The sequence below is a fragment of the Tenrec ecaudatus genome, chromosome 3 (genome assembly GCF_050624435.1).
Source record: "Tenrec ecaudatus isolate mTenEca1 chromosome 3, mTenEca1.hap1, whole genome shotgun sequence".
In the NCBI taxonomy this organism is placed as follows: Eukaryota; Metazoa; Chordata; class Mammalia; order Afrosoricida; family Tenrecidae; genus Tenrec; species Tenrec ecaudatus.
The window spans coordinates 37,131,780-37,156,679 of NC_134532.1; the positions used below are offsets into that span (position 1 = coordinate 37,131,780).

A 24,900-nucleotide genomic window follows, 5' to 3' on the forward strand; every position below is an offset into this window, starting at 1 on the left:
AGGGAACATAATTTGGAAACTTTTGTTCATCCACCCTAAAACCCTGATCATTCACCTTCCCAAATATTTTTGTTCCAAAATTTAAAAGGCTATTAAGAAGAAACACACACTGAGAGTTCCTCAAAGATATAACAAATACACTTATTACATTTCTGTTTATATTATTATTCCTATCAATCAGATATAAATTTACACACATTTTGTGTGTAAATAGAAAAATAAAATGGATTAATGTGTGATGACAATTTACTATAGAATGTCACATAATACATTATATTAATGACATTATTATTGTGCCCTTCACACCTAAAACACTCAGATCTGTTCTAGGAACAGAATCCTCAGATCTCAGAAGTCATGCAACTCCATTTATTGCAATATAGTAAGTGGGCATTGCAAATCCCCCACTGCTCTGCCGATGAAAGCCAACGCGATCCCAACCCTGCAGCTCTGGAAGTGCTCCTGGATTCTCAGGAGTCCCCACTCAGTGATCATGACTGAGCACAACACATACAACATGGAGTCTGTGCTGAAAGGGGTTTTTCCTTGTTGCTATTTTAAGAGATGATTTTTTGTCAAGAACCAGTTTGTGTGCTTGGGTGTGAGTGAGAGACACGGTGAATATGTGTGATGGTTTTCCTGCCCAGGATATCTGTGCTTGCAAACGTTGAGAGTGAGGTGCAGCTAGTGGAGTATGGAGGCACCTTGGGACAGTCTAAGGGGCCTCTGAGACTCTCCTGCACTGCCTCTAGTTTGCCCTAAAGTAGCTAAGTCATGATGTAGGTCCACCAGACTCTGAAGAGGACCTGCAGTCGGTCTCAATCATCAGTATCTGCGGGTAGTGGTGGTATATAACACAAAGACTTTGTGAAGGGCCAATTCACTATCTCCAACGACAATTCCTAGAACATGTTTCACCTGCACACGAACAGACTGAATTTCCAGGACATGCCTTTGTGTTACTGTGCTACCATCACAGCGAGGAGAATTCAGATTCAACCAGGATACAAGCTCCCCTACAGGGAGAAAACAGGTCCCCAGGTGGCGCTCAAGACCCACAGAGCACAGGTCTCAGGTCCAGGAGCAGGTGCAGATAGAGGTTCAGGGCTGCTTTCCTGTTGTGGTATTGGTGTTCTTCTCCATCTCTTCGTTTCCCTCAGAGAATCTCTCTATTTTAATACCATGCAGTGCCTATCCCTGAAATGTTCTACATTACAATAATTGTATTATAACAAGTAAACGTTCTGTACAAAAGTCATTCTGTTTGGTGTGGATGAAAATTACTCAGCCACGTGGGTCTCAGAATCAGGGTCCAGAAGATAATCAAGGAAACTCACAGCTCCAAATGTAATGTGATTTAGAGAAGTGGAGCGATTGGGTGCTGTCAAAGGTTAGACTTTGAATTGGATCAGAAAGACTGGTTATTCAAACTCTCCAAATAGTGCCTGAAGAGAAAGATGGTGATGTGCTGTTGAAAGGACAGAGAGCAGAGGCTTCCATATAATTCCCCACTTGTGACATTGAGTTCCAGGTTAGAGTTATGCAGCCGGCTAGGTAGGGAACGAACCACATTAAAGCAGAATGTGCCTCCTTTCGTCAGTGGGAAGTGTGCAGGTCAGACTCAGCACTGGTCTGAAGTCTCTTTCTGTCTTTATCTATTTTCTGTGTCTCTTGTTCATCAAGATGATATGATTCAGGAATGTTTATGCTTCCCAATGCAAGTCTGTTCACATTCACATTCTCAATATTGCCATGTTCATGGAAAAGGATACTCAACACCAAGGATATATCAAAACTACACAATACTGTCTCTAAATACCATGTAATTGTGATCCAAATGACAAATTAATCCATTAAGGAAATGGGAAATAGTTCCTCATTTTATATGGAGAATCCTAGGATAATCAAGGGACCCCAAAAGATTGAGATCAAGGTAGGGGCCCTCACACAAACTAACCTGAAAACTATTCCACAGCCACAGCAGTCAAAACAGCCTGGTACTCGTACAGTGAAAGGTAAGTTGACCAATGGAACAGAATAGAAAAATAACAAATAATCCATCCACACAACAGACAACTGATCTTCACGAAAGGCCAAAGGGACTTTATAAGGGAGAGTGACATTCTGTTCAACAATGATGCCGGCACAATTGGATCGTCACCCTCAGAAGCATGAAAGACAACTGAAACCTCAGCTCATGTAAAAATAGAAACACAAGATGATCAAAGACAGAATGTCAATCCCTGCGCTATAGAGACCATTTATAAGGAAGTAGGGACACACCTAAGTGGCTCCATTGCAGGACGTTCATACACTGTAAAACAGAGCAAAGGAAGCACACACAAAGAAGACAACATGGATGAGGGTGACCTTCTAAAATCAGACATTTATGTGCATCAAGAGAGTAAAAAGGGAACTCAAGCAATGAATAAAAAGCTCCTGTAATTTTAAGCTGCAGAGTTGTATGTCTATTTACTGTACAATAGACTACCAGGGAAAATATTATTGCATTTTCCTTGGACATATTTTCTATCATTTCCACCTTTCAGAATTTTGAGAGATACAGTGTACCTTGACTAAGTGATTGACCAAAACTAAACCAGGAGATGGGGGACCGCAAAGCAAACCCAGAAATCTGAGTCTAGAAGAGCTCAATGTGTTGCTTCTTCGGAGTGCAGGGAGCACTCAGGAGCTCATTGAGAACATGTGTACCAAACCTGTTAGGAAAGTGATGTGCACATGGATAATGTCATGAGGGTGTCACTTAAGGAGACCCCTACTAACCACTGCTATGAAATTATCTGAGACAATCATGGCAGTCAAATTCAGAGATGGAAGTGGCTTGAACTCCTTGAACTCTTGTGCAGCTATATCACGATCTCAAGCTTAAATCGGTTAGAAAACCACCAAGAGCAGATGGTGAGATGGGGGCTTGGTAAAATGAACAGGATCAAGTGATGCTCTGCCAGTGTGCATATGAAAAGGGAACTGACACAATGATCTCCAAACGAAAAATGCTAGAGTGTCCTGTGCTTGGACCCCTGGATTTTGGTGAAAATCATGTGTATTCGTTTCAAAGCATTTGCTTATTCCCTTCAGCAAATTCTGGCCCAAAGAAGTCCAGGTGACCAATACTGAATGCTTGGATTTCCCCCCATTGAAAAACATATATTAATTTGGAGATATAAAGAGATTCTAATTCAGTAAATGGGTGGTCTCAAAACATAGTCTGGGGACAATATTTTATACTTTGTTATTGAGGCAGACTAGCAAAAGAAATTCCATTTTTGTAAGCTGCTAAGTAACTTGCCCATTCCTCCCTCCTATCTCAGAAAGTTGACTGCTAATTGGTCTTCTTGTTCTCCCTCCCCTTATGGGAAATTCTCTGCTGGTGATTAATTTTAGCATGTGCTTCCATAGGTTCTGGACACTACAATTAGTTTTGACTATTCTTCAATATATCATTTGTTCTGATTCAATATTGCTCCCTGTGATGTGATAATCTGAACGGTGTAGTTAATCATGTTATGGTAACCAGGATGTTATAGTCAATTTTGGTATTGTTTCATTCTGATAAGGAATGTACCGTGTAATGCATACTTGGTCTTCTTGAAGTTACCAGAATATTATAATCAATGCTGTAACTTGTAAGGCTCCTTAACCCTAAAGAATAGTAACATTGATTTTGCTTTCTGCTTCTATTCATGCTAGCTTAAGTCTTAAACAAATGACAATGGAGTTTTTTGCATTGAAAAGATGGACTGAAACGTGGACTTAGGACTTCAACCAAGGACTCACTTTTAGATTCTAGCAGTCCAGTTATAAGTAAATAACGACTCATAAATTATGAAGACATTATAGTGGCTGCCATTTATTTGAACCTGCAACATTATGTAGAAAGAATCTGAAGGGGTTTCTGTTCTAAAACTGCATGGTTAGAGATAGTGCCACACCTTCTAGAGTCAGTAATATGAACAGTTTTCAAAAATTAGACAATCCTTGAGTTTAGGGAATAAATGTAAGGTGAGATCCATGAGCATTTGTGATGGGGCTGTGTCCAAAACACAAATGGAGAGGTTGTCCTTGGTTGGAGATGCTCACACTTCGATTGAACCAGAGCCCCCTGGGTAAGGGACATTTACAAGCGTGTCTGAGCTCATTCTCTAAATTTTGAGGATCAGTTGTATGGATGAACCTAACTTTAGTGGAAAGTGCCTACTGGGTCTCAGGAAAATGTCCTTTTGTTGAAGATCTAAAATACTGCACTTGGCTTTTCGTTTTACTCTGATTATTTTCTGAAAGGATTATATTCCATCTACTGCTCTACTGAATCTTTATACTTGAAATCAAGACTCGACTTATTGTGCATCATTTTGGATATTCCAGCAAACAAAGGTGTGTGTGTGTGTGGGGGGGTGTCTATTCAGAATCTTACATTTTTAGACACTACACAGTTAAAATATTAACTTGTCTGAAGACCAACTTTTCTTGGTGGCACATTCTTCCCTGAGACGCTATGGCACTTGAATCTCTTTACTTACATTGAGGTTGACCTCATTCATCAGGCTTTGGGATGTAGTGTGGATATTGCTTGTAGGAGTGGTGGGGTTGGTAAAGACCATGGCCCAAGGTCAGAAAAATCCTGGCTAAATAAGATTAGTAGCAGGACTACTCCTACTGGAAACATTCTTTCAGAGTCTTCAGATTATGTGTGCATAAATAAAATGCAGAGCTAGGAGTGGAGACTGTTCTTCAGGCCCAGCAACTGGTTTACCCTTTTCTGAACTGCAGAATTTTGACTGAACAGAACCCTCCACCACAATTCATTACCTCAGACTTTCATGAATTTCTGTTGGACGCTGCAGTGATTCTCAGAACCCAGAAATCTGAGGGGATCTCCTCCAGGGTGGAGTGGGTGGGAATTGGAGCTGAAAGGCTTCATTGAAGAGTTGGACCTTTGGGTCATTATCAATCCTTGGAACAAATTTGGTATTCGTGTTTCTAAAAGATGTTACTCTCACACATGGAAAACTACTAAGGACTATGAGGAGGTTAATTAAGAGGTGTCAGGATGTACAGGAAAAAATGGGTCTTGGAGAGTGTGAAGACCGAAGATGCTTTAAACAAACATCATATAGAAACCCAAGGAAGGGCAGGGGCAAAGAGGGGCTGGAAGGAGAGAACACTGGGCTCAGAAATTCTGGGCATTCTTTGACTTTTCCCACACACCTCTTGAGAAAAACCTTCTTTCATTATAGATTAACATGCATATGAGTTAAAGCAAACAGTTACCCTACAATGGGCTCATAAGGAAGAGGGGAGTCTGATCTCCATTACTTTCTGATTATAAGGACAGGGCTCCCTCATATGCAAATTATTCTTCAGACACTAAGGTCAAATTCACCATTGGTCTGGGAAAGCTATCAGTTTTCTGCAGACACGGGTGTAGGTCTCTTGGGAAAGCCCGGCTGCGGTCTGAAGATACTATTGCTGTGTGTTCTTCTGTGCCTGGTGACAGTCCCCCAAGGCAGGAGATTCAGATATCTGACCTGGGTCTATGGGGATGTTTTTGACCTCAAGTGACTGACAGGGACCATCTGTGTTTGCTTGCAGGGGTCCTGTCCGAGTGCAGCTTCAGGAGTCAGGTCCAGGATTGGTGAAGCCTTCCCAGAAGCGGTCCCTCACCTGCACTATCTCTGGTTTCTCCATCACAAGTATTGGTTACAGCTGGAACTGGATCCACAAGACCTCGGGGAAGGGGCTTCAGTGGATGAGAAACATATGGTATGATGGTGACACATATTATAAGCCGTCCTTCCAAAGCCAACTCTCCATCACCAGATACACATCGAAGAATCAGTTCTCCTTGCAGCTGAGCTCCGTGACTGCTGAGGACACAGCCATGTATTACTGTGCAGGCAGCACAGTGAGGGGGAGTCAGTGTGAGCCCAGACACAAACCACCCCTGCAGGGAAGACAGTGGGCAGGAGGGGGCATGCAGGACCCTCAAAGCACAGACACCCAGCCCTAGACAAGCCCAGATGGATGACACGGAGGATTTCCTGTTGGATTTCCTCTCTTAGCTCTCAGCATCCCCAAGGATGGCTTTTCTTTTTCTCTAAATTCTCTCCTCACTGAAGGCTTGAAATAAGGAATTAGCATTTTCTGTAGCAGTACAAATACTAAACCTGACTCTGATCCTTCATTGTCATCAACGATCTTTTTCTTTCTTGACAAGCAGGTTAACATTATCATTCTCATTCTGTCTCTTAATCTAAGTTTGTTGAAGGGTCAGGTCTCTGGAGATGTCTCTCTGCATTGCTCCCTGTGGGCTGTGGGTAGTGATTGACTAAAGATCTCTAGGTCTGAGAAAATAATTGTGGTGACTTCTGGGCCTAAACTTGTGACTTGTCTTCAGGGATGCTTGCTACCCATTGTCTCCCTTGATGCAGAAACAAAGCATATGGAGACCCTTGACAGCGGGAACAGGTGCACTGGAGTGGCCTACCTGCTTGGCGGAGTCCTTTGTGAGACTCCTCTTTGGAGTCATAAAGAGTCCACATTCTTTGGAAGGACACTTTTGATTTTAATAATAGCAAATGTGTCACGAGAGGAGGGAATTCCAGACTAATATCTAAGAATTCTCTTCAGAATTGAGAATAGTGAGACTTCTCACATATTTTGAACATGTTATTGGGGAACCAGTCCCGAGAGAAGAACATCCTGTTTAGTAGAGTGTCAGCAAAACAGAGGAAAATGCTCAGTTAGATGCACAGACAGAGTGGCTGCAAACATGGTCTCAAACTCAGGAGCAAGTGAGGATGGTTCAAGACTTGGCAGTTCATGTGTTTCTTCTCTGGTGCACAGTTATGGTGAGTAAAACTGACTCAAAAGCTCCCAGCAACATCCCTGATGAAGTGAGGTACAGAACATTTAGACTAATTCTGGTTAGCCCAGTAATTAACAAAAATAACTATATATGATAGCTTTTTATATTCGAAAGTGATAATTTAATATATAAAATTCAATACATATACCATTCTTATTAAATTTAACTATATGACTATCAAAAATTAGGAAAACAAAGTGTAATAAATAAGTAATAAAATGATAAATAAAGATGATATATAAATATACTCTCCCTGATACCATAGTGGATGCTACATTGGAATGCTAAGTACAAGAATAGTAGTTCAAAATCACATGCAATCCAAGGGAGAGCTATAAGGCTCTAAAAAGATGTCCCAGGATTGTAAATTTTATCATTAAACTCCAAAGGGGGGAAGAATATCATGGCTTAAATTGGGAGATTCTGGTGTGCAGAAAGCTGTGGGTGACAGTGAAAACTCAAAACACTTACAGGATTTACACGGTTTATAAGTCTCCAGAAACTTCCCTCTAACCATAATTGAGGAATGGGAACAACCTGGTGCTCAGACTGAGAACACTGGAGAAGGGACTAAATTAAAATGGCAAATCTGACTTGAATGATTAAAACGTTATCATTTGATCTCCCTTTTGATACCCTTTGTGCTTGATTTGGTTTTTAATATTTTCAGTGGGTTTTTTTTCCAGAGATAGGTTTATTGATACTGTATTTTGTCATTGTTGGTAATCTTTTTGACTCCTGGTTAGGTCTTTTTTTATATTTAAAAATTTTTGAACCCCAGGATGGGTGAATCTACAGAGACAATAATGAGAATAAGGGTTGTGGGGGCTATGGCAGGGGATGTGGCAGGTAAAGGGAAGTTAACATAAAAGATTTCAAAATGAACAGTGTTTTGAAACGGATTGTGGTAACGATTGTACAACACTGCTTAATATGACTGAACTATAGAATAGTATGATGTTTGAAATAAATGCTCATAAAATGTTTTTAAGACAATATTAAAGGATCTTAATAGATAAACAAATGTTTTAGAATATTTTTATTTTGAAAATATTTAAAAATTACTTTTATAAAATACAGTTGCACATTCAAAAGGGAGTTCAAAATTTATATATTTTATAATACATATTTCATAGGAAAATGTGTCAATTTCTGAATGAAAGAAAAAGATGTCTGGCAGCTTGAAACAACCCTAAGGAGCAGTCTCCTCAGTCCTAGAGGGTCACTGTGAGTGTGGGTTCACTTGCTGCCAGTGGGTTATGGAATTGTGTTTCCAATTTGTATCTTATTTTGGTTGCGTTTCTCCAGTAGTTTGTTTTCTGTGTTTTTGGTATTTTGTTTAACCATATTTAATATTATTGTCAGGAATTGTTCTATTTTTCCATTATCTTGGTCTCCACAGAATTTTCTTCATGGCATTCTTATTTTATTTATGCCCTTTCATCTGTGACATCACTTATGATATCATTTATAATATCTTCATTAAGATGTTAATGGTTCACGTTGTTTATAATTTATTTACTCAAAAATCCTGTCATGGAGAATTTTACAATCGGCCCCACATCAATTTTAGAGCATCGTCCCCTGCCCCGCCATAGGTAAATTGCCTCTAAGATGGTTTATGCAATCACAATCTGTCCTAGTGCTCCCACCCCCTCCCATCTTCATTAGTTACTCCCCAAATCCCGCTTCCCTCCCGATCTTCCCCTACCTATTCCTATAGACCCTTATAGACGTTATTATCAACATGCATCCGCTCTACCTGTACTTCACTGCTGGGAGACCCAACAAAAACAAACAAACAAAAATGCGCTAAGGTGGTAAGGGTAAAAACATAATAGTATAACGACAAACATACAAACAATGTGTAAGAAGGAAAAGACCACCAAAAATATTAAAAAAAACAGGGAAGAGGTTTCTGTCATAGAACTGGTAAGAAATGCTTGCGCCCAGAACAAATTCAAGTCTCATCTGTTTGGTGGTCCCCTGGCCGAGTGTTGAATTCAACCTTGCATAATCAGGATGACCATGGTCTCTGTCTGATAGTAAGGTTGATGGAGACTCTTGCCTGTGACTAGAGCCATCTGCCAGTGGCTCCGTCTGACCAGATGCTCTGCAGATGGGTTTGGGGCTCTCACCATCCCCATAGGCCTCCCCAAATTGGGTGTTCACAATGTGTGCTCTGATGCTCTTCTCCCCACTGTACTGATGGTTTGTAATTGCCATCTTTGGGTCACACGAGCTGCTGTGCTTTCTCAGTGTGGAGTTAGAGGACTCCTTGCTTAGATGGCTGCTTGTTTGAATACAAGCTTTTAAGTCCGCAGACACTGTTTTGATTGATAGACAGGCACCATCTGGTTTCTTCACCACTTTTCCGTAGCACCCTTATATCAAGAGATCATTTCATTAAGCGGAGGATCAAGCAGGGCCATGATGTAAGAACGGATTGTTCTTAAGCTGGGGATAGGATTTAGTGCAAGCTCCAAACCCATTCCTTGATTTATTCTTTTATTTCCTTTTATTTGATAAAATTAAAATGATTTAACTTGGGAACCACTGCACAGGTCATATTGTTCCATAGTTCAATTCTGTCAAAACCAATTGTGCAATTTCTTGCATACTCCTACATGTTTTCCAAATGATAGGGCTCCTTCCTAGACTTCTTGAAATCCTTTCCCTTTTGATCCTCCCCCCTTTGAGCACCCTAAACTCTTGTTATACTTTATTTCCCTTCGGGCTCAACATCCCTAGGTTTCATTTTCTGAAAAATAATAAAATAAATCACACTGCTTCAACACGGTGAGCTCCAATGGCGGCACACCTGTGAGACACAGTCTAATGTAGATGAGTATAAGCAGACGGCAACAGGACAGCCATCACAGGGTTGCCAAGATAATACTTGTCTTCACACAGCACACTCGCTATACCAAGACTTGTTTGTTTGACAACCAATAGTACAGAGCTCTTGGTACAGCTGTTTTCTTCAACCCCAGACATCATGTGTTTTCCAGCTTAAATCCTCAGGTTACAGAGTCTGGGGTAGTATCCAGTTCCCCCAGTGGAGTTCCCATTTGGGGATCTCACAGATGCAGCTCTGCAGCATGACTTGTACTCTGAGAGTCAGGATTCAGTTTCCCACTGTTCTGTGACATCTGGTCTGGCTTCCCAGGTAACCCCAGAGCCCTAGGTCAGCTCTGCTATCCCAGTGCAAGTCATGAAATACCCTTCCTACCTGTTGATCCCAAGAGCACCTGCAGTCCCTCCTTCCCTCACTTGGCTGTCAGCTCCCCTTTCCCATACCCCAACAGACACACACTTAAGTTCACCCAAAATTGACTGTTCCATCCCCCCTCTTCAGTGCTGCCCACCCCCTACCATCACTAAGCCTCACCCCTTTGAGAGGGCCACCACCCTTTCCAGGGGACCTCACCCCAGATCCATATTGCTCCCACTCAGCATCCTGTTCGCTTTGCCCCCACCAATGGATCCCAGCTACCAGGAGGTCAGGAAGTGCCCTCTGGCCAAATGACCTCCACTATACTTACCTTGAACAGAGGATTTGCAGTTCATGGCACTGGTCCAGCTCTTTCCCAGGCGATCTAGTTCCCACCCAGAAGACCTGATGGCCGCAAACTTGAGCTGTGCCCTTTCTGCTACTTAAAGGCTTGAAGATAAACAGACATCTAGCTGAGAAGCAAAAAAGCCCACATGGAAGAAGCACACCAGCCTGTGTAGTCATGAGGTGCCAAAGGGACCAGGTATAAGGCATCATCCCCCCCCCAAATATATATATACACACACACACATACATACCATAGTGAATGAAGGGGCAAGTCAGAGTGGAGACCCAAAGACCATTTGTCGGCCACTGGAGATCACCTTGCAGAGGGGTCTAGAGGAGGAGATGAGTCAGTCAGGGTGCGATGTAGCACCGATGAGAATTCAGCTTTCCTCTAGTTCCTAAATGCTTTCTCTCCACCCCCCATCCCCCAACTACCATGAACCGAATTCTACCTTGCAAGTCTGGATAGAGCAGAGGTTGTACACTGGTGCATAAAGTAGCTGGAGAAACAGGGAATCCAGGGTGGATGATACCTTTAGGACCAAGGGTGTGAGGGGCGATACTGGGAGAGTAGAGGGAGAGTGGGTTGGAAAAGGGGAACCGATGACAAGGATCTACATGTGACCTCCTCCCTGATAGATGGACAACAGAAAAGGGGGTGAAGGGAGATGCCGGATAGGGCATGACAAAATAATAATCTATAAATTATCAAGGGCTCCTGAGGGAGGGGGTAGCTGGGAGGGAGGGGAAAAATAAAAGACCTGAAGCAAAGGACTTAAGCGGAGAGCAAATGCTTTGAAAATGATTAGGGCAAAGAATGTACAGATGTCCTTTATACAATTGATGCATGTATATGGATGGATTGTGATAAGAATTGTATGAGCCCTTAATAAAATGTTTAAAAATAATAATAATAACCTCAGGGAAAAAGTTGACTTGCAGGGGTGCTAAGGCCCCACAGGAGCCTGGATACAGACTGCAGTTAGAGCTGCTGTGCTGACCACTATGGGAGCTCCACTGCCCGTGTTTTGAAATCTGCAGAGACAACTCCAGGTAACACTCCCGACCAATAGTCTGAATGCTTATGACCAGAGAAAATGTTACTGTGTGCCCCACAGAAGTTGGAAGACAGTGTAAGCTGAGGAAACACCTCTCCTGTATGTGATGGGTTGCTGTCAGCAGGGAGCTCAGAATACCCATCACCTACATAGGGTACTAATCCATGTGAAGAAAAACGACCTTCTTATGATTTCTGTGGTTTCCTGTAACCTCACAAATAACCTTGTTGTTAGGAAACACTTTTATTCCAGTATTAAATATAGAATATAAAAGTATCTTTTATTCTTTCCCAAATATTCTGAAATGTTATAGGGGAAAGGAGTTTTAGGGATGACATATACTTGTTTCCCTACATGGTCAAAGGAATGACAAGATTCAGGTAGGCCTGGTCTTGATTCCATTGCATGGTAAGCATAGAGACTGTCTTTAATTTCACCAGATCATCTGTGTACTTCTGATGGTAATGGATGTAAAGCTACATTAAACTTAAAATCTGCACAGCTGTCCGCATGATTGGTAGAGGGAAGACCTCAAAGAGAGGGCTGTGTTCTCCCAAGGACTCCACCAGCATCACTTTTCTAGTGTGAGTCCCAGAGGCAGGGGCCCCATTCAGTCCTTTCCACCTTTACATACCATGCACCTCCCACACGCAAATGCCTGACAAGAACCCAAATGAAAGCACAGCATGCATGGACTTAAATTCATATTCCTTCTCACCCGGAGAGCATTTTCTGGGTGTCATGAATCTTATCCACATGAACACGAAGCAAGTGTGGGTTTTCCTCTTTCTGGTAACTCAGGGTGGTGAGTGGTTCAGGGAGTCAAACATGAAGTCTGGGAGTGCAGTATCCGAGCACATGACTAACTGGGTTTCTATGCCCAGCTGTATAGGCCCAGGTGCAGCTACAAGAGTCAGGCCCTGGACTAGTGAGGCCCTCACAGACCCTGTCTCTCACTTGTGCTGTCTCTAGATTCTCTTTAACCAGATAACATGTAACCTGGAAAGGCTCCAGTAAAGGGACAGGAGTGGATTGGGGTAATATGGGATAATGGGGGCACAAAATATAATCCAGCTCTCCAGTACTGAGTCAGCATCACCAGGGACACCTCCCAGAACCACATTTATTTAAAACTGAGCTCTGTGAATCCTGAGGGCACAGCTATGTATTACTGAGCAAGTTACAGTGCTGGGAAGTCAGTGTGAACACAGACACAAACTCCGTTTCAGCCGAGGCAAGGAATGAAGGCAGTGAGGCTTTCCTCTCAGAAATTGTGGTTTCCCCACCTTGTCAGCACTTCTCCAGGGACCACCTTGCATAGACTCTAGGGAAACTTCATGCATCTGACCATGCCTTCTTTTCATTGGAATAGGTTTTGTCTATCTTTCACCAGGCAGATTTCAGAGCACTATGTATTGTTCAGACCTCAGTGTACAATTCAGATACTACCTACTGTCATTTGTTGTCAAAGTTAGAAATATTTAATGCAGTAAAAAAAGATCACATTGAGTCTCAAATTTTGTCCATACCCTCAGATATATCTTCATTTTTTTCATTCTAATGTATACTCACTACTGCACATTGTGCAATAATTTCCTCTTAGAACACCCTAGAAAATATTGTCTATGCCAATACTGTTGTTAGGAGACAAATAATTATTAAAAAATTCTCAAAAAAACGAATTCAAAAGAAAAAAGTACAAAGTAAGGTAAGGTTCTTGCTTCATTTTTCTGCAGGTACATATCTATTTTTCTGACATCATTTATTGAAGATGGCATCTGCTTCCCATTTAATATTTGGGAGGCCCTTATCAAAGATCAGTTGCCTGTATGCTGATGTTTTTATTTCTGGGTCTTCAGCTCTTTTCCATTGGTCTGATTATCTGTCATTATGCCAGTACCACTCTTGACTACAGTGGCCGTAAAGTATGTGCAAAGTTCAGGTAGAGCAGGCACTCCAAATAGCCTGATCTAAATACTTCCCCTTTCCTTTGTAAAGAATGCAACCTAAATCCTGTGAAATATCTTTATTGTCTTTCAGCCAGATTTTTTTACCAGTATTTTATTGTGGCATATATCTCAATATCAAAATCTATATAAATAGCTATGTCTGTAGATTATACTTCCTTGAGCTTGTGCCCTTTCTGCTACTTTTTCCAAGTGCAGTGGACTTAGAGGTTAAAATCCTAATGTAGTTTACTGACAGAGAGAAACCAAGGAGGTATTTGCGAAGTCACTATATTGCCAGAAATTTCCTTCTGCGTGACATCACTGGTATGTGATGTCATATGACTACCAGTGGAGAGTTTCCCATCTTGACTGAATTTAATGCTTTTACATTTTGTAGATTTACGTCAAGAAAACTTAGAAACACAGGTAAAAGTTTGTTACACACTCATTACAGCTACCTGGTAACTACCCTACAAGAAAGCATTGATGAGACATGAGCTCTTCAATTTTTTAAAAATACATAAACTGGTGAAAGAATGCAAGGCCTTTTTATTTCTGCTCTTCAATTACACAACTGTCCTTTAGGACCCAACCAGAGGGCATTTAAGAGACAAAGTGATAATTGATACCTTGAGTGACAGCAACAAAGGGAACCTGATTGCTTTTAAAGCTAGGCATCTTTCAGCTGAGTAGAAGAAGTCAGGCGCCTGTAGCAGCTGTATACTAACAACTTACTGGAGGGCAGTTGTGGGGAAAACTCTATGTGGAGATTGTGCATTAGCAGTTCTAGCTTTGGGGCTTGTGGAGGCTTTCTGCCAACACTAGTACTGGTCTTCCAAGTCCTGTATTCAGGAGTATAGAGATAAGGCTGCTTACACTTTCATCCAGGTTCTGTTTTCCACAACAATGAAATTGAGGGGAGAAGGGATAAAGGAGAGCTGATATCAAGGAATTCAAGAAGAAAATGTTTTCAAATGGTGGTAGCAATTGTACAGTACTGCGCCATGTAATTGAACTATGGGAAGTTATGATATCTATAAGAGCTCGCAATAAAATATTTTAAAAAATATATTGAAAAATTTACATGAATTTTTCAGCCTGACATTGATCAACCATACAATCATGTACACTGATGAATGTAAAATTTGGGGAAAGTATCAGTAATTGGAAAATGTGATCTTAGTCACAGAAATGACACACAAGTTTACTGATAAAATTTTGAGACTAATGATGAATTCATAGCAAATTCCTTACTAAACACCAGAAATGGAAACTATACATATGGAGCTTTCAGAATGGAACAAATGAAAATCAAATCAACCACATCTAAAAAAAAAAATTGGTGGTGACGCTTATTAGTCAAAACACGCCCATGGGTTAACTGTGGAACGGATCATAAATTGCTCAAATCCAAGTAGAAGCTATCCAAAGTAGCTAGAGCACAAAGCTTAGAGACTAAGTAAAGAATAAACTTGAGGAATAAAAGACTGACTGAAGACTAATGACAGAGAGCAGATGGGATGTGGGATGACATGAAAGCCAACTTCCATATGGAAACCAAAAGGCTACTCAAAAGACAGAAAAGAAAAGAAAGCAATATTGAATATACTATGCATTGTTTGAATAACTAATAAAATCTATTGGAATATGTTGCAAAAATGTTCTTTACAAGCAGCAACGGTCATCTTTCGTGTATTGGACCTGTTAAGAAGGGGTGGGCCTAAGAAGACACACTGTATACTAAGGAATCTACAGCAAACATGTGCTTAATGAAAAAAGCAAGAATACACGATGTTAAAAATGCCCTTTCCACTTAGAAAATTACTAGAGGAATAGACAACTTAAAATAAAAATCTTACAGGTACAAAAATATTGAAGGTACAGTGCTAAAGTATGTTCTAAGCTGATAACAATTTTCTTGTTAGGAAGATGATTTTAGATACCTAAAAATAACAGAAGTCATAAATGTGTTTTAACAAGAGGAATAAAATATGGAGAAACATGTCTGTTAAAGAATTCCAACAGAGCAGGCAATTTGACCATCTCTCTAAGAAAACAGAAAGAACAGATATCACCTGCATGAAGAAAACTTTAAAGGAACAGGACAACGAATGAGAAAATGGACACCAAAACCTTTAGAGAAACTCCAAGGGGGGAAGCTAAGGAAGCCCAAAGGAGACCGTTTATGGTGGGAGCTCAAGATGCAAGACGGTGCTGCATACTGCAAATGGCAATCCATTCTGACTCAGTAGGGGAGGAATGTGCTGTATTCAGAGGAGTTATAAATTCAGAGTTCTCTGTTTGGAGAGAGGCGTGCAAGACAGATTTTCATAGTAAAGTGGAAACATAAAAGAAGGGAAAATTTCAGAATGTTAAAGAAAATTATGGAAGCAAACATACAATAGTGGAAAACAAGAAAATGGAAATCTAATCTCATAAGAGCTACAGGTGTACTTCTCTCAACATCTAGGACAAGTGAACTCTCACATTCAAAGTAGCACACACTTTTATGCATTTTTGGACCCCTATCATAGATATGAGGCCTTCTCCCTGTTGAATCAACTACCCCAGCCAATTCCCCTTAAGGTATTTTGACCATGCCTCTGAGGAAATTCCATTATACCTTGCGTCAAATACCAAACACAGTTCTCTTGTTTCAATCGAAAGGTTCTGGGTTGACAACTCGATAACCTGTTTATGAGAAATTACTGAATCTTAAGACACCAACATTAATGTAAAGCTTGTAAAGTCTGCAGAATTTTGTATTTTTAGGAAAATAATGCTCAAAGGAACAAAGTAAATAGTGTTCTCTCAAGGGCAGAAGACCTAACCCACTAACCTAGGATGAGACAATGCAATGAGAATCTACCTCTTTGAGAATACCACAAACACCGCAAAGTTTTAACATATAAGACAGGAAAAGCCAGTGACGAGGTCAATGACTTGAGAGTTCTCCTCACCAATGGAAACCAGGTTGTGATAGTTCTCCAACATCACATCCTGATACAGGGTTTTCTGAGCAGGGTTCAGGAGCTGCCATTCCTCCCGGGTGAACTTTACAGCCACATCGTTGAATGTCAGTGGTTCCTGTAGTAAGGGGAGTTTATTTAATGGAGTATTTTACACTTGAAGATTTTAAAAATATATCTTACAATAAAGAAAGCAAAACAGTAATAAAACTGTTGCGGTAGCTCATTCCATAATGTGTCATTAACTGAGGACATGGCAGACAATATTTCACCTTGTTTCTACATTCACGACCATCGGCCCAGAAAACTAGGCCTATTTTTAGAAAGATCTCCAGTGTTCTGAGAAATGTTTTCAAATACATATTCTCCAGGTCAAATAATGTGCCCCTTACAATAGCTAGCTCGACATTAAGGAGCAGATTTAAAGAAGCTCCCATAGTAGATGAATCACTTCTGTGCCTGGCTACTTCACTATGCCAGAAAGTTACCTGGAGGTCAGAGCAATCAGGTTCTAGAGCCAGACCAACATAAATGTAGCAAACACCTGGGAGGGCACAGGGCCGGTTTCAAGTCAACTAACACTAGGTTAAGATGGTAACTCAGCATCTTGATTGTTTATAATTTTACCCACTTAAGATATGACCCATTAACTATGTACATGCTAACTGCATGACATGAATGCCTTATGGAAAGATCTGTAAGCTCCATTATATATACCCATTGGAAAATATATTCACTCCCTCAGGTCTGACATGGGAAGAGAGCCCCTGTGTCCGGCTGTCTGCTCTCTGTCTTTTAATATTTGCCACAACTGCAATGTCACTCCGAGGATAACTTTTGGAGTGTTGGGGACCCCAGTGTCCGAAAATAATGCACCCCCTCATAAAATAAGAATTTCGAGGTCCAGTAACATTATTTGAATGTTCTAGAAATAGCTCAGCTTTATAATCACTCAAAGTAGATAAACACCTGTTTGTTATTAAATGGAATTAGGGTTTCTAACGGCATCACCATTATAAGAGGCTCGGTACCTTTAGTGGCAACATGTACCGGGAACAGTGCAGATGGGGGCGGTCAAACATACCTCAACTCTCCAACATTTTCTGTCAACACTAAAAAAAGACAGTCCTTCCACACCACTCTGTCTCACTTCTGGGTTTGATAATCTGTTGCTGTGGTCACACAACACTCAATAGATCAAAGTGGTCTATTAATGAACAAGGTACAACTCGGGATCAGGAAAAAGAAGCCATAACTCAGAACCAAGATCAGAATGTTCACAGACATTATCTCCCTTCCTAAATGCAGAACAACTTTCTAAGTTCTTAATGGCCACCTTAGGACAAGCTCCTCTTGACAACCTTAGGACAAATTCTCTCAGCCACCTTTGGACCGAATTACCTTAACTTTAATTGCAAGGTCCTCTTGAACCTGCCATCTTTCACTACATGCTCCCCAAGGGGGTCCTCCTAGTTCTGTTGGGTGGATCTCTGGAGCCTTCCTAACCTTGGCTAGGCAGGGAAGGTGCTGGTTGGCCCAATAAGCCATCATATTAAGAGGCAGAGAGAGAACTGCCTGCAGGCATGGATTGAGAAAGACAGTGAGGCATTATCCTGTCATTTGAGCTGCTGATTTGGGGTTGTTAGCCGCTGCAGCCACACAGTTCAGAAGGAACCCATGGATTAGGGATTTGCAGCTTCCAGATATTCATGAGCCATTTCTTTGAATGACAACTGCGAGCCGCCTGTGTGAACTTACTTGAAAGTTTCCTCCACTCCATGAGCCAAAAGCTTGTTGGTCTGACCTTCCCATTTGGGTTCCTCAGCCCCTGCAACCTATTATCGGACCAGATTCAACAACTTCACCTTGTGAGGCAGTGTACTGTTGTCCTGGTGATCTGGTTCATCAGCCTTTGCAAACACATCAATGAGGAGAACCTTCCAGACCAGCGGTTCTCAATCTATGGCTCTCAACCCCTTTGGGGGTCTAATGACACTTTCACAGGGGTCTCCTAAGACCAGTGGAACACACATATTTCCAATGGTCTTAGGAACCAAGATACCGCTCCTCCTCTATCTTTATCCAGGCAAGTCCACTCACATGCAGATACGCCCACATATGAGTACCGGGTGTGAAGACTATTACCCATGCTACACATGCTTCAAAACAAAATTTCATTTTTTTGTCATTAGAAAGAATTATTTCACAACATAATGACATATTGTTTTGTGATTAATCACTATGCTTTAATTATGGTCAATTTGTAACAATGAAAACACATCCTGCTTACATTATAATTCATAACTGTAGCAAAATTATACTTATGAAGTAATAACGAAAATAATTTTATGATTTGTGGTCATAACGTGAGAAACTGTACTAAAAGGTTGCGGCAGTAGGAAGGTTGAGAACCACTGCTCCAGAGTGATACCTGACCTATGGATTTGGGACTCACCAGCTTCCACACCTTGAAGAGGGATTTATTTACTTGATGGCTATTTAGTTTTGTGAGATACAGCAGGGCAAATCATGGAGCATCCTGAAGCTCTACCTCATAGGGACAGGTCTACTGCTGGTCCTGCAAAATGAACTGTAATACTCATGGATCAAGAGCTATACCAATGAAGATAATGACCAGGGCACATGGGACACAGTGACAGAGCCAAAAAAGAGCTTTCCAGCCAAGATTGAGGAACAGGCAGGCAAAAACCAGAGGACAATCTCAATAACGCGCTGATATAGATGAACTGATAAAGATGGAACAAAGAAATGAGCCTATATTCAGAAGGCACAGTGTCTGAGAGGGACACAGAGAACAGGCCTGCTCTGAAGGAGCGCAAATCTGCCTACATGTTTCCTTAACATGAATCCCAATGTCTATCCTATTGATTCTGTTAGCAAGTTACATTTTGTTACTTAATAAAACTTGTGCCTGTGATTCTGGACTGTAATTTCTATGTGGCCACTGCAAAAAATTAATGATCTGCGAAGGAGAGAATTGTGTAAATATAACTGCTGTCAGAACTGGAAACCCATTGGAGGGTAGATTTACGTTTAAGTTCTGCCTCACATGAATCAGGGCTGATGCTGATGGATGGTTCTCTCTCCTACATCTCTAATTAGAGGAAGTGAGAAGCCATCAACCATTTTAAAATTAGTATTCCTACAAGGCCCATTTCAGAGGCATTAATGAGAATGCTGCAGTTTGGGATATTATTCAACACCACCTTCAGAAAGAACCATTATGGAAACTCACTCAGACAAAAAAAAAACCCGTGGAATAACGGACTCTCCTAAAGAAGTGATCTTATTTCTCCTTAAAAACTTAGCATAGTGTTAAATTTGAATGATTCTCATGGGTTGGCCATAAAATAATGAATTATCAGTTGAAAGCTAATATCATCCAAAGAATCCTTAGTGATGTATTATGTTCAATGTCAGTAGTTTAGTGTTATTCCTGTGATCAACATATTCCTAATCTTCTCCATCCCAATGTTGAAGTAAGAGTAAAAATTCATCTCTAACTTCTACTACTTCAAATTTCCACTATCCAGTGAACTGAATCAGTATTATACAGGCTTCTACACTTCTAGTAAGTAATACAGAAAAGGAAAAAATGCATCAGAATTACCTGAGTCTTGGTCATTTTCTTTGGTCCTTGTAACACTGCCAGCAACTGGGATGTTCTATGTTTTTCTTATCTGTATCAGCTCCAATGATGCTCATGAATTTCAGCCTCTCAGGAGGACATCCCAGAAATAATAATACCCAAACCAGGCACTTCTTCCTTCTTCCTCTAAGCTGCTGGTTGGTGAAAATCTGCAGGCTGATGGGAGGATACAATGTGAGTAGTTTAGGTCCAGATGCTGTAAGTGTTCCTGTCCATCTTCTTAACACAGTCCCCAATACTGTTAACGGTCTCCTTATTGAGTGACAGAAAACATCTTAATACCATGAGCAATAAAAGCTAAAACTCATAATTTTCAGACTTATGTGTAAAAGATGACTTTATAATAAATAGAGATTGGGTAATCAAATACACATGTCAAAAATAAGAAACAACCTGGACCGCTACCTCAAAACACATGAAATATCAATTCCTTACTGTGTGACTCTCAAGGAGAATGACAAATCAATGAACCTTTATGATGATTATGTTAATTAAAGAATCTGGAAAATTTGAAATGGGCTATATAAAGAACTATTTAAAACTGAATGCTGTTTTTCTAGAGCTGTAAATTCTACAATCACTTTAGAAACACTTTAAAACTCACCATCAAGTAGAGTTACACATATAAGCAACGATAGGACACAGAAGAACGGTTCTATAGTGTTTCCGAGACTAGAGAGGCACTACAGGCAGCTAATGGGTTAGCAGTCCTACACTTAACACTTGTCAAAAACCACAGCTCCATATTAAACACATATATCACCTATTAGTTTGAAATTCATATATATATATGTAGAAGTATACATTCCCCCATAGTGAGTGCACTTTTGAACTCCAAGACAAAGAACATTTTTATTGTAGCATTATTTGCAGTAACTCAATGCAGTTAGTTGCCTGTAAATCTTTCTAGTGATGGCCCCTTAACTCCTTCCAAATATTTAGGTGGGTGTGTCATCCGTCAATGTGATTGAGGAAAAGGAGATCTGGTGGCATAGTGGTTACTGTTGGGCTTCTAACAGCAAGGTCAGCAGTTGGAAACCACCAATTTCTCCTAGAAAGAAAGATGGGATTTCTTCTTTCACGAGTGACATGGCTTTCTAGTCCACTAAAGAGTGACAGTCTTGGAAACCCACATGGGGCAGTTGTACCCTGTCATACAGGCTCGCTATGAGTCAGTGTTAACTTGATGGCAGTGAGTTTGGTTTTTTTGGTTTAAGAGAATTGTGAAAATTGCCAAACAATAGATTGCTACCCTTGAGACTTGGGGCTATGCAAATAAACTGCCTGAAAACCCAACCTGGAAATGAGTCACATTGGACGTCTGTTAGGTTTAACTGAGGCATTTCTCAGACAGAAATTGGGATCTCACTACCATCAAAAAAAAATGAGAGAGAGCCAGGAGTAGGGGCTTTTGGATCTCAGATTCTTGCATTGAAACTCTTCAATGTAGAAGACAGAGAGCTGTGACACAAAAGAGGAAGTGATGGGGAGAAGCAGCAACACAGACATGTTGGCAGCAGAACCAAGAGACTGAGACAGAGCAGTGCAATTCCCAAGGCACGGAACAAGAGAGCTGAGTGCCCCTGGGCAGGAGGTTAATACATGAAGTAGTATACATCTGAGTATTTATCTGGGGAACCAGATCTGCCAACGTACACAGAGGTCTGTGAGGCTAAGGGACAGAGTGGGCACTTCTCTGCAGAACTAAAAGACCTTTGTAACACTTGCCCATTCAGGACAGAAGCCAAGGGGCTGCAGGGCCGCACTTTAGCTGCAGGTATGGCTGTCAAGATGCTGTCCCAAAGTTGAACTGTATCTTGAGTCATTTAGGATCCAAATTGTGTGTTAGGGTACAAAAGTTACCCTTATGTCAAATATAATTTAAGGAGAAAATTTACTGAACTTTAAGAGAAAACAAAAGACACACACACACCGATGGATCAGGGAGACCACTAGCACGAGGTCAAAATAACACCTGAGGATTCACAGCCTGGACCCTGGATAACAGGGCATAGAACAAAAAGCATGTCACAGATCAAGACTGGTGGCAGATCAATACATCACAGGTACAGGTGGGACTTCAGAAGCAGGAAAGGGACCATGACTAGGACATGTACCTTATTCAATAGAAGAACTTACAAGACTGGTCCAGGACCTTCATACAAAGCCAGTCAAGGCAAGACTCGACAATGTCCCTTGTTCTGTGCTCAGTAAGGTGACCTCCATCAGGCATACACCGAGGCAGGCCAGAGAGGGCTGGCTGCAGAGGAGTGCAGGCAATCTACTTTCTAATGCATTCCCCCGGAGGGGGACATGATCTATACACTTGGTTAATGATCAGAGAGAAATTAATTGCAGCTTAATCAAAGTGGGAACACAGCAAATGGACACTGAGTTATCACTGTCATCAGCAACCCAAACCTAAAACCCCACTGACTGCCATCGAGTGGATTCCGATTATAGCGACCCTTTAGGAGCAGTTGGACCTGCCCCGGGTGGGTTCCCAAGACAAGAGTAGAAACCCTGCTTTTCTGTCCAGGTGTGGCTTGTATTTCTGAACTGCTGACCTTGCAGTCAGCAGCCCAATCTGTTGTAACCAAGGAGGCCACCACTTTTTGCAAATTGGAGCGCTCAGAATTTAAGGAGCTCTAATACAATTATAAACGGTTGTCCACCCAGTGAATTCTGTCGTTCAGGGAGAGGCGCAAAGCCCTCTGGCCCTGACGGGCAGAACAGCCTAGCGATTGTGCGTGGGCGCTCTCCCCGTCGGACCCCAGAAAACATAGCTCCCGCCTGCTGCCCACCGAGCTTCTCTGCTCCGCCTCGCCCTCAGGAGCCCGGGTCCTGACGCCACACGTCCGCGCGTCGCTCGCCCTGTTTCAGAGACAGAAACGCACTTGTTCTCCTCTCACCGTCGTCCCGACAACTTACACTTAGTTCCCAAAGGTTCCACCGCCCCGCCAGAGCGCAGGACCCTCCTCAAACTCCCGCCACAGCTCCTGGCGCGACTGGAACGCAGCGCGTGACTACGGCGGCCGCAAAAGGCCCAAATACACGCACTTCCGGCCCCGCCCTTCACAGACTTGCTGGAGTCCGCCATGCTTAGATCCTATCCGTACAAAATGCAAGCATGTGTTACTTTCCGTAAAAAAGGGGTGGGGGGGTGGTGGGGGTGGGGGTGGGGTGTTGGTGGTGGTGGTGGTGTGTGTGTGTGTGTGTGTGTGGTGTCCCCCCACCCTATTTGCATAGCCTTACCCATTCTTTTATTGGTAAGGACAAAGCAGTGAACAGAAAGGCCATATAAAAGCAATCCATCACTCCACACGGGTTCATGAGGTTAGTCACTCACTTTCAAATATATATACAATCTTTCTGCTGTGTAATATCAACTAGTTTTGAAATTTTATTGTCTGGGATCATTTAAATGTTGATTTCACGGATTTTCATATATTTTTTTCAACATATATGTATATATATGCACGCACATACACAATTCTCATTATACTTTACATTTCTCATTATATAGTCAAAGCTATAAAACAGGAAGTCTTGGTCATTATCTCTGATGTTCAATTTGGTAGGGTGGTAACACATGTCTAGGTAACACATGAAATGGGATCAATATAAATAAAAAACTGGGTTGTAAATTTTAAGGTTTGTATTTTTAAATCATAAAGTAGTGCCATCAAGTTATTGCTAATTTATTTAGGAATAAAAACTCAAAAACATTTAAGGAATTTGTAATAACCTGTGGGGACATATGCATTTATGATGTAGTTTAATTATTTGAGTAATTCACAATGGAATAGATTTGCAATCAACATAAAGGTGATTACTATAAGCTGGAGGTCAGATATACCACTACTGTTCTCCAACTCCTTCACTATTTCTAAACTCAACAGTTCCCTGTACTTCACTCCCTGCTCAGCTGGGTTTGACAACCCCATCCACTAGCTGTACAGACTCACACCACACTCACAGGTATGTAGTTAATTGGAGGCTGGAAACGGGTTATACATTGGGATGAAAATTAATTTGAAATCAGGGGCTCAAGTGGTAAGAGAATCCTTTGAAAATGATGATGGTGGCATTTGTGTAAATGTGCTTGACACATTTGAGGAACATAGGGATTGTGATAAGAGATGTAAGAGCCCCCCAAAAAGGTATTTTTTAAAAGAAAAATAATAATTTGAAAGTAACAAGATACAAATTGTATGTAGTTTGCTAACCAGGGGAGCTTTCGAAGCAGATAAACCTTGGAACAGAAATATTCCCTGTTGATACAATTCTTGATCAGAGCATTGGACAGTTTTCTACCAGTGGGGTCTCTCTGCTGCTCACTGGTCTAACTCCAGGTCAGTACAGCATTTCTGCATTTGGTCTCTGCACTAGCAACCTCTCTACTGTTATGTGACCTAGCTCACAGGCAGTGGATAGCAGATTTCTCAGCCCTTACCTGCTATCTACATTGGGTAGCTCAGGTGCCAGAATCCCTGCCATCAGATTCTCTGCTACTAACTGGCCTGGAAGATCTTCTAGTCAGACCTCTCCACTGTACTACCTCTTGACTCATTACCTTTCTGCAATCACAGGATCAGATCCTAAACAAATGTTTACAGACACTGTATCACATTTGTGACCATTCTGCTTACACACGACTCTGCGTTATGGTCAACCTACTTCCCAGCCAGCATGCTTTCTGTCATTCAAATGACTCAACCACAGCCATCACCCATTTGTTGTTGTTACCTGCCATCCAGTTGGTTACAACCCCATAGTGAACTGTACACAACAGAACAAAAC

General features: G+C 41.4%; 1 long non-coding RNA gene across 2 annotated transcripts in view; it reads right to left on the reverse strand.

Annotated features, from left to right (window-relative positions):
- LOC142443355 (uncharacterized) overlaps window positions 1-23,112 on the reverse strand; it is a 39,030-nt gene extending 15,918 nt beyond the window's left edge. The window contains exons 1-4 of one of the 2 annotated variants that reach the window (XR_012783510.1): window positions 23,029-23,112; window positions 20,059-20,253; window positions 16,419-16,545; window positions 10,703-10,781 (exon numbers count right to left, since the gene is read on the reverse strand). This is a non-coding gene — a long non-coding RNA (uncharacterized LOC142443355). Of the gene's footprint in view, window positions 1-10,325; window positions 10,782-16,418; window positions 16,546-20,058; window positions 20,254-23,028 lie in introns of those variants that run through there. The other variant, XR_012783509.1, reaches the window with a different exon arrangement.
- Between the last annotated feature and the right edge of the window lie 1,788 nt (window positions 23,113-24,900).